This window comes from Tupaia chinensis, unplaced genomic scaffold, assembly GCF_000334495.1.
Source record: "Tupaia chinensis unplaced genomic scaffold, TupChi_1.0 Scaffold000627_1, whole genome shotgun sequence".
In the NCBI taxonomy this organism is placed as follows: domain Eukaryota; kingdom Metazoa; phylum Chordata; class Mammalia; order Scandentia; family Tupaiidae; genus Tupaia; species Tupaia belangeri.
In genome coordinates this window covers 1,149,640-1,159,136 of record NW_006160147.1, presented here as the reverse complement: position 1 = coordinate 1,159,136, position 9,497 = coordinate 1,149,640, and the positions used below count along the sequence as shown (strand labels likewise).

At 45.5% G+C, this 9,497-nt stretch overlaps 1 protein-coding gene across 9 annotated transcripts in view; it reads right to left on the bottom strand.

Moving 5' to 3' along the window:
* The window catches only part of LOC102468242 (alpha-1,3-mannosyl-glycoprotein 4-beta-N-acetylglucosaminyltransferase-like protein MGAT4E), a 23,511-nt gene that overhangs the window by 11,690 nt on the left and 2,324 nt on the right, over nt 1–9,497 (bottom strand). For 3 of the 9 annotated variants that reach the window (XM_006159156.2, XM_006159154.1, XM_027776007.1), the window contains exon 2: nt 8,352–8,439. The gene's annotated coding sequence lies outside the window, so the exon portion shown is untranslated. The other 6 variants (XR_336104.3, XR_336107.3, XR_336106.3 and 3 more) reach the window with 6 other exon arrangements.

Sequence of the window (9,497 nt, the reverse complement as noted above, 5' to 3'; positions counted from 1 at the left end):
GTCTCTCTCTGTCTGTCTGGCAAGCACACGCGCCCTATAGTGAAAACCTCTCCAAAAAAATAAATAAATAAAATAAAATAAAATAAAGTAAAAATAAATAAATAAAATTTAAAAAAACAACTTTTTTTTTTAACAAATTGTTGAACCCATCAACAACTCAAAAGAAAATTAAAATCTTTAAATCTGGTAGGCAAAGCACTGAAGAAAATAAGTAATGTTTTACAAAAAAGTCATAGAATTCTATTTCACCAGTTCAGTTTCATGTAATCTCCCTTTTGTTGAATTTGCAGTGTTACTGTGGTCTGACCTTTCTGTTAACATTCAACATTATATTGATATTTCAGAACTTATCCCTACCATTAAGTTGGACTTTTTCTTGGTCATTTTTTGTTCTCTTACTTGTCTGTCTTTAGTTTTCTGGGTGTAATACTCCATTCAGAACTTCTCAAAGAGCTGGTCTGGTGTTGGTAAATTCTTTCAAGTTTTGTTTATCTGAGAATGATTTTATCTTTTCTTGTGGAGAAGTTTTTGCTATAGGGCATGTGCGCTTGCCAGACAGACAGAGAGACAGAAAGCGAGAAATCACCCCCCAGGGGGGATGGCCACGCGATAATCCCTTCTCCTCCATTCTCCTCTCGGGATCTTGGGCACGCACGCACACACGCCCAGTGTGAGTTTAAGCCACTGGGTCCAGGATTCAAATCGCAGTCCGCTACATAGGAGTCCAGTGACATAGCCATTATGCTAACTGCTGGTCCCAGAATGATTTTATCTTTTCTTCTCATATGAAAGCTAATCTTGCCGGATGTAGTATTGTTGGTTGAAATTGTTTTTCACTTAACATTCTGAACATATTTTCCCATTCTTTCCCTGCTTGCATGGTTTCCAATGAAAAGTCCAATGTTAGCCTGATGGGATATCCTTTGAAAATAACTTGAAGTTTTTCTCTTGCCAATTTTAGTATCTTGTCTCTGTCTGTGGTTTTGGTCAATCTGGCTATGATATACTTGGAGAAGATCTTCTTGGGTTGATTCTATGTGGGGTCATTTGTATTCCTTGGGTCTGGATATTTGAGTGCCTCTCTAGGTTTGGAAAGTTTTCTTCCAGGATTTCATGGGATAGATTATCAATGTCCTGATTGGTTTCTGGACCTTCTGGGATACTGATTATCCAGATGTTTGGACGTCTAATAGTATCTAGAATTACTCATATATTATTCTCTTTTTTTTGGGTTATTTTCTTAGTCCTCTTGGTGAATTTTTCTAGGTCAGAGGTTCTGTCTTCTACATCTGAGATTCGATCTTATGCATAATCTAATCTGCTTTTAATACTTTCAAGGGAGGTTTTGATTTCCTATATTACAGTCTTCATCTCTAACAGTTCTGTTTGATTCTTTTTTATGGTGTTTATTTCCTCTTTTTTTTTTTTAATTTCCTCTTTCAGATCGTGGAAGAACTTCCTCACCTCTTGGAACTCACTGTCTCTTTTCTCCTGCATTTTCTGGAGTTTGTTGTCTCTCTTCTCTTGCATCTCTGTTAGCTTTGTCATTATGAATATCCTAAATTCTTTTTTTTCAATTTTATTTATTCATTTATTTTTAACTTTACCAGAGAGAGACACACACACACACACAGAGGGAAAGGAAGAAAGTAAGTCACCAGGTCCAGGACTTGAACCATGGTCGGCCATGTGGGAATGTCCAGAACCTTTACCACCAAGCCACCTGCTGGTCCCAAATATCCTAAATTCTTTACCTGACATTTCCATAAGTTTCATTGTACTATCCATGAATAATAAAGGGCTGTTATTTCCTCTTGGGGGAGAGATATTTTATTGATTTCCCATATTTCTTGTGCCTCTGCAGTGGTTTCTGGTCATCTGATGGATTATACATTACTTCCTATCTTCTTGAAGTTAATTCTGAGTGTTAGAGGTGTGTGGAAGGAGATGACCTGCAACATTTCTGCAGTTTTGTTTCCCTGCTTCTCACCAAACAACCTGCACTTTTTTTTCAATGAAATTGCTTATTGCAAAGGCCTCACAGTTTCAAAAGAATAGGCACACGTGGGCCAAACTGCAGGGTTTCAACTAAGAATTCAGAGGTGTGGAGGAGGATATGAGCCGCACTCACTGTAACTTCGTATGTCTCCCAACTGCTCACTTTGCAGACTGTCTTCTCTGATGTTTAGTCATTTGGTGCTATATTCACCTATGACTAGTTTGTTGGAGATTCCTGCCACTGTAAGCTCATATACTTCACTTTATTGTGAGGTAATTCTATGCCTATTTCTCCTCCACTACTGTGTGTTACAATGTGATATCCACAGAAATAAATTTCAATTTAGATGTATAAAGATGAGTTTCTTCCTTTTTGTAGCAGCTAAGTGAGAGTTGAGGTTTTCTATGACCCTAAAAGTATTCAGCTGTTTTGCTGCTGTGAACCTAGACCTGCCTAGACACTCAATGTGTGGGAGGTGAGAAAGTAAAAGAAAGGAAACGAAGGGAAAACGATGAAACAAACAAACAAAAAAACAAGACAATGAACAGGGAAAAATAATTCTTTTTAAAGAAAAAGGCAAAAAAATGAGGACTGTGCAACGTGCAAAAGGGGCAGGGCTAGGCCCACCTCAGATGCACATGGATTCTGGCTTTTCACTGGGTGTTGGGCTGGAAGGAGAGGTTTGGCGCAGAGGCTTTCCAGTCAAAGGGGGAGGGTTAGGCCCACCTCAGATGCACATGGAATCATGAAATTAGCAAGAGAAAGGAGAGGTCAAAGACAAGAGACAGTACCTACAGATTAAAAACAAAACAAAACAAAAACCACATACATATATAAAAGAGAAAAATTTTGAGAGAAAGGTAGAGGGAGAGAGAGAGAGAGAGACAGAGACAGAAAGAAGACAGAGACTACCCAACCTGGCCTTTTGCTGGGTGTTGGGCCTGAAGAAGAGGTTTAGGGTAGAGGCTTTCCGGTTAAAGGGGAAAGGCTCGGCCCACCTGAGATGCACATGGGTTTTGGCTTTTCGCTGGGTGTCGGGCTGGAAGGAGCCTGTTCTCTTTGAGTTCTGACCCATTTCTCTACAACTGTACATAGCAAAACTCCTTAAAAGTGTCCTGATTAGCCCCACTTCACTTTATATGGTCTCATGTGGTCTTAGCCTTTCCACTGCATTCACTCTCCTGACCTTTGTTGCCTCCTTGAAACACTCTCCGGGGACGTCTTCTTGCCACACTGGCCGTTTCCAGTCCTGGCTCATCCTTTTCTTAGCCAGTAGCTCCTGTGCATAGAGAAGTGCCCTAGGGATCATTCTTAGCTGTCTTCTCTCTTTTTTAAAAATTATTTATTTAATTGTATTTATTCATTTTTTTAAAAATAATTATTTTAGTTGACTTTACTTATATTTGACCAGAGAGGGAGAGAGAGAGAGAGTTCAAAAACAAGCCGCCAGATCCGGTACTTGAACCATGGTTGGCCATGTGGAAGTCCAGCTCCTTTAATCATGATGCCACCTGCTGGCCCTTCACTTATTATTTTAAAAATTTGACCAGAGAGAAATGAGAGAGAGAGAGAAAGCGAGAAAGCAAGTCACCAGATCTGAGACTCAAACTGTGGTCTGCCATGTGGGAGTGTCCAGCGCCTTAACTACCACACCACCTGGAGTTCCCTTGGCTGTCTTCTCTTTCTTCATACTCTCTGTGGTGATGTTACCCAGTCTTATGACTTTTTTTTTTTGGAGAGATTTTCACTGTAGGGCACGTGCGCTCGCCAGACAGACAGAGAGAGACAGAGAGACAGAAAGCGAGAAATCACCCCCCAGGGGGGATGGTCACGCCGCAATCCCTTCTCCTCCATTCTCCTCTCGGGATCTTGGGCATGCACGCACACGTGCCTGGCGTGAGTTTTAAGCCACCGGGTCCGGGACACGAACCGTGGTCGACTATGTGGGAGTCCAGCGACATAGCCATTACGCTAACTGGTTCCCATGACTTTTTTTAAAAATAATTTTTCATTATTATTTAACTTTATTTATTTTAATCTGAGCAGAGAGGGACAAAGAGAGAGAGAGAGAGAGAGAAAGAAAGCTGCTAGGTCCAAGACTTGAATCCTGTTCAGCCATGTAGGTGTCCAGCACCCTTACCCACCATGCCACCTGCTAGTTCCACAGTCTTATTATGCCTTAAAGACTATGTATATAATTATTTTCTTCAAAAAGTTCACAGGGTATGTGTATTCTGAGAAAATTATGCATGGATTTCAAATGTTTTGTACCAGAATAAAATTCTTGTTTAATTCCATTTATCTATGAAATTCTTAAATTACCTTTGTGATGTGTGCAACAACTCCAAAATCTCCTCTCTAATTATGACTTTATATGTTTTAATTTCAATTTAATTTTTATTTTAGAGAAATTTTTGCTATAGAATGTATGTGCTCACTGGATAGATAGAGAGAAAGTGAAAAATCACTCTCAAGGGGGCATGGCCGCGCTGCAATCCCTTCTCCTCCATTTTCCTTTCAGGATCTTGGGCACACATGCACACACGCCCAGCGTGATTTTAAGCCACAGGGTCCAAGACTTGAACCGCGGTTGACTATGTGGGAGTCTAGTGACATAGCCATTATGCTAATTGCTGGTCTGGAGATTTTCTTTTCTTTTTGAGAGATTTTTGCTATTGCACAAGCACTCACCAGAGAGACAGAGACAGAGAGACAGAAAACGAGAAATTCACCCCTAGGGCGATGGCCATACTGCAATCCCTTCTCTATTTTCCTCTTGGGATTTTGGGCATTCATGTACATAAGCCTGGTATGAGTTTTTTGTTTGTTTGTTTTTGTTTTTAAAGAATTATTTTATTTAGGGACCAGCAGATGCCATAATGGTTACATCGCTGGACTCCCATGTAGTTGACCACAGTTCGAGTCCTGGACCCAGTGGTTTAAACTCACGCCGGGAACATGTGCATACATGTCCAAGACCCCGAGAGAAGAATGGAGGAGAAGGAATTGCAGCACCCCTCCCGGGGTGTGTGTGTGTGTGTGTGTGTGTGATTTCTCGCTTTCTGTCTGTCTCTTTCTGGTGAGCGCACACACCTTACAGCAAAAATCTCTCCAAAAAATAATTATTTTATTTAACTTTTTTTTTTTTTTTTTTTTAAATTTATTTATTGTTTTTATTTGACCAGAGTAAGACAGAAAGAGAAAGTGAGAAGGCAAGTCAACTAGATTTGGGATTCAAACCACAGTTGACCATGTGGAAGTCCAAAGCCTCAACCACTGTGCCACCTGCTGGCCCCTTAACTTTTTGTTTATTTTATTTTAATTTGACCAGCGAGGCACAGAGAGAGACAGAGAGACAGAGACAGAGAGGGAGAGAGAAAGAAAGTAAGAAAGCAAGCTGTGAGGTCCAGGACTTAAACTGCAGGTGGCCATGTGGGAGTCCAGCACCCTTAACCATCACGCCACTTGCCAGCCCCCAAAAAGATGGGGCATAAAGTGATCCTTTGGTGTGAAAGGCTGTGGGCAGAGATAGAGGAAAAGGATTAGAAGAATGCAGAGAAGTGAATAATAAATAGTGAAACACAGGGATCAGCAGTTAGCGTAATGGCTATGTCACTGGACTCCCATGTAGTCCACTATGGTTCGAGTCCCGGACCCTGTGGCTTAAAACTCACTCTGGGTGCGTGTGCGTGCGTACCCAAGATCCCAAGAGGAGAATGGAAAAGGGATTGCGGCATGGCCATCCCCCTGGGGGGTGATTTCTTGCTTTCTGTCTCTCTGTCTCTCTCTGTTTGGAGAGTGCATGCAAGCTATATAACAAAAACCTCTCCAAAAAAAAATAGTGAAACACAAACTGAAATACATAATTATTAATTTTATATAGGTTATAGACTTTTTTTTTTGAGAGAGATTTTTGCTATAGGGCATGTGCACTTACCAGAGAGACAAAAACAAGAAATCAATCCTTCCCACCCTCAGGGGGGTTGGCCACATCACAATCCCTTCTCTTCAACTCTCCTCTTGGGACTTTGGGCATGAATGTACAAAGCACCTGGTGTGTTTCAAGGAGAAAAGGTTTGTGACTTGAAGGGGGATCGGCCATGTGGGAGTCCATCAGTGTAACCATTATGCCATCGGCTGGACCCAAATTGTAGGCAGTGCTCTATGGGATTTACAGGGCATGTGGGGCAGCAAGGGACAGTGGCTGCAAGTCAAGATTAGACAGTTGTTGGGCCTACAGATCATCTTGTAGGCTAGTGCTTAGAAGAAACTGGATTCCAGAAGGCCAACCATGGTTTCAATCTTGGCCTAACAACTTGAAAAACACGTTGGATGCATGTGTGTGCATGCCTGAAATCCCAATAGGATGGAAAAATGGAGAAGAGATTGCAGTGTGACTGTGTCCCACTAGGAAGGTGCTTTCTCCCCCTCCTTCTCTGTTTTTCTGTCTCTGGCCAATACACATGCCCTCTGGCAATAAAATGAAACAAAATATTAGATAGGTTTAAGTAGGGAAGACTACTTGATTGTATTAACCAGGGTTCTCCAGAGAAACAGACCAATAGTAAAAAGAGAGATATTGTTTATAAGGAATGGACTTAAACAGAAGTTTATTTTCTCACAATCATGGAGGCTATCAGTCCAAGATTAAGGTGTTGGTAGGATTTTTCCCCAGTGCTTCTCTCCTTGTGTTATAGATGGCCACCTTCTTCCAATATCCCGACAGGTCTTCTCTCTCAATGTCTCCGAATGTCTTGAAACCCTCCTGAACGGCAGACAAAAGGAACTTGGCAGCAGTATTTTTTCAAACTGAGGGTCATAGTCCATTGTGAGCTACAAAACAACTTAATGGGTCTCAACCAGCATCCAAGTACATCATTGTATAAAAGTGTTCTTTTGTGAAACTTCGTTGCTGTTGCTATGCAAACAAAAATATCAGAGATCACAGTTAAGTTTAAAACCACTGTGGCAAGAGGAGTGTGGATTGATGTTGGCAGGTTAAGGGGCAGCTGGTGGTGAGAACTGAGGTGAGACTTCTATGTCCTCTTTCCTCAACTTTAGAGAGGGCAACATAGTGTTCGGGAAGATCAAAGGCAGGCTCCAGAATTACCATTCTGGTCCCAGCTCTGCTATTATTATGTGTGATTTTGGCTAATTAACCTTTCTGAGTCTCAATTTCTCCATCTGAAAAATAGTGACAATTATACTACCTACATTACAGGGTTGCTGTGCCCAATAGACCATAAATGACTTCCTGCCAGTTGTCCCATCTTATTTGTGTTTGCATATTCCTAGTTGCTCACAAACTCCCCTTGCAGCCAGGGAAAGCATTTTGCATGTGGTGTGTCCACCTTCGCCTTCATGTGCAATATGATTTGGATGAACACGACTTCAGATGTGGAGGTGTTCTGGAAAGTTCTGAGATGGTGTTGTAGCAGTTTTCATCCTGTTGGAAGACTTTCATCCTGGATAAAGGGAATTCCAAACACTCCAGCTATCCGAGGCCATAGAGTACCCTCAGGCAGCCTCTGAGCTCGGAGACCTGCCTTAGGGGTGCTGGAGGTTCAGCTGCCGGGATGAACAAGAGAACCTGGCTTTCTTTCAGCTTCTCTCATCAGAGCACACAGGATTGCTTCTTGGGAGTTCAGGGCTTCTAAAGTGGCCCAACCAGACAGGGAAGAAACACACCCTGAAGCCTTGGTGTAGGTCATTCTGCCCCTCCCAAATTCTGTGGGCAGGGCTGACAGCACCGTGGGAATGTCCCACTTGTCAATGCCTGACCCAGACAAGGGTCTATCCCTTTGAGCCCTATACTCAGGTAGCCCAAAGGCTGGGACTGAGGGTGCAGTTACCCTGGATTTCACTTGGGCTGAATCAGAGAAGTGATTCCAGGGGAAGAGGAAGAGGTATTTAGTTACCCAGAGTTTCCCCAGGACCTAGACTCAACTTTCCAAGGATGGAAGCTCAAAGATGAGACCCTTGTCCTAGTGTGAGCTAGTTCCCAAGGACAGCCCCCAACGCTGGGGAAGGGGAAGAACAGGGAGCCAGAGGGCCCACATAAGAGCCAGACCAGCAGAAAACGGCAGTGGAGGAGGAGGGTTGCTGGTTCCCTGAGGATTAAGCAGGCCATGAGGATGAGGAAGAAGGGTTTATCTCAGACGTGGTGCGCCCCCTCCCCCCAGAGTGTCTGAGGTGCCCACCTCCACCTGCTGTGACTCCTTCCTGCTTCCTGTGGGCAACCAGATTCTTCTCCCTGTCCAGCTCAGAGCCATCCTCAGCCAAGTGGAGCCACAAAATCTGCAGGCCATTTTCCCTACCTTCCACAGTTATTTGTAGAGCGTGTGCCACGTACCTAGTGCCACGGAGAGGGACATGATGCCTTCCTTCTAGCGGCCTATAGTCTGGTGGGAGAAGCACGTGCTGGAGAAGAGGGTCGGTCTCTGGTGGGAAAAGGCAAACGCAGCGCGCAGCTCTTAGTGCAGAGAGCAGTAACAAGACTGTTGTGGGAATACACAAAATAAATAGGACGAGGAGGCCAAATCCCAGGGGCTTGGGGGTTTCCACAGGGGGCATCTGACACCCAACACTCCGCTGCATAGCCATGGAGAGATGGTTTTGAAGTGGACAGGGGTGGGCTGAGACGGAGTGTGAAGAGCGGGAATTGGAGAGATGAGAGGAAGAGGAGCAGGCCTGGAAGGGAAGGGTGGTGTTAGAAGGGACCGGTCAGGGCGGAAGAGAGGCGCACTGGCGACACCGAGCCCTGAAAGTCTGAAAGTCGGAGGCCGCGGCGGAGGGGGTGGGGAGCGGGCTCTACACGTGCGCTACGTGCAGCGCCCGGCTGGTCTCTGCAGCCCCGGGCCAGTCCCGGGCAGAACGCTGGGAGACCCGGGAGGGAGAAAGTTGCCCTCCGTTTGGAACCCAGGAGCGTGGTCTTTCCATCGCAGTCACCGGAAGGAGCGCGGGGAGTGCCTCATTACCAGGCGGGCGGATCTAGGGGCGAAGGCAGCACATCTGGGGGCGCCGCCCCCCCTGGGGGGGGCTCCGGCAGGTCGGGGCGCGGGCTCTGGGGGCTGGGTGGGCCGGATGAGAATAGAGATCCCCAGGAATGTGTCCACTGGATCCGGAGCTGCACAAATGGGGGCGGCTCGGGGAACGGAGACCAGGGAGGAGGCGGAGTGTTGTCCAAGAGCAAGGAGGGGGTTCCTGGAGACGTGGCACTCGGAGCCGGGCTAGGTTCCGCTTCGGCCCTTTGAGCTGCAGCCCCGCTTTCCTCCGGGAGCCCGACTCTGACCTGCCCAGGCCTCGCTCCCAGCCGCGTGAGAGCTTCAGCCCCGGGACTTCCAGGCCGGGGTTGCCCAGGTCCGGCCTCTGGGGCGTCCAGCCGGCCCCAAACGAGACAATGCGGCCCGGGCCCCGCCCCCGGAGGCTGATGCGCCCGGGCCGCGGCCAATCACAGCCTGTGGCTAAGGCCTTTTAAAAAAAAAAGACCCGCCCCGGG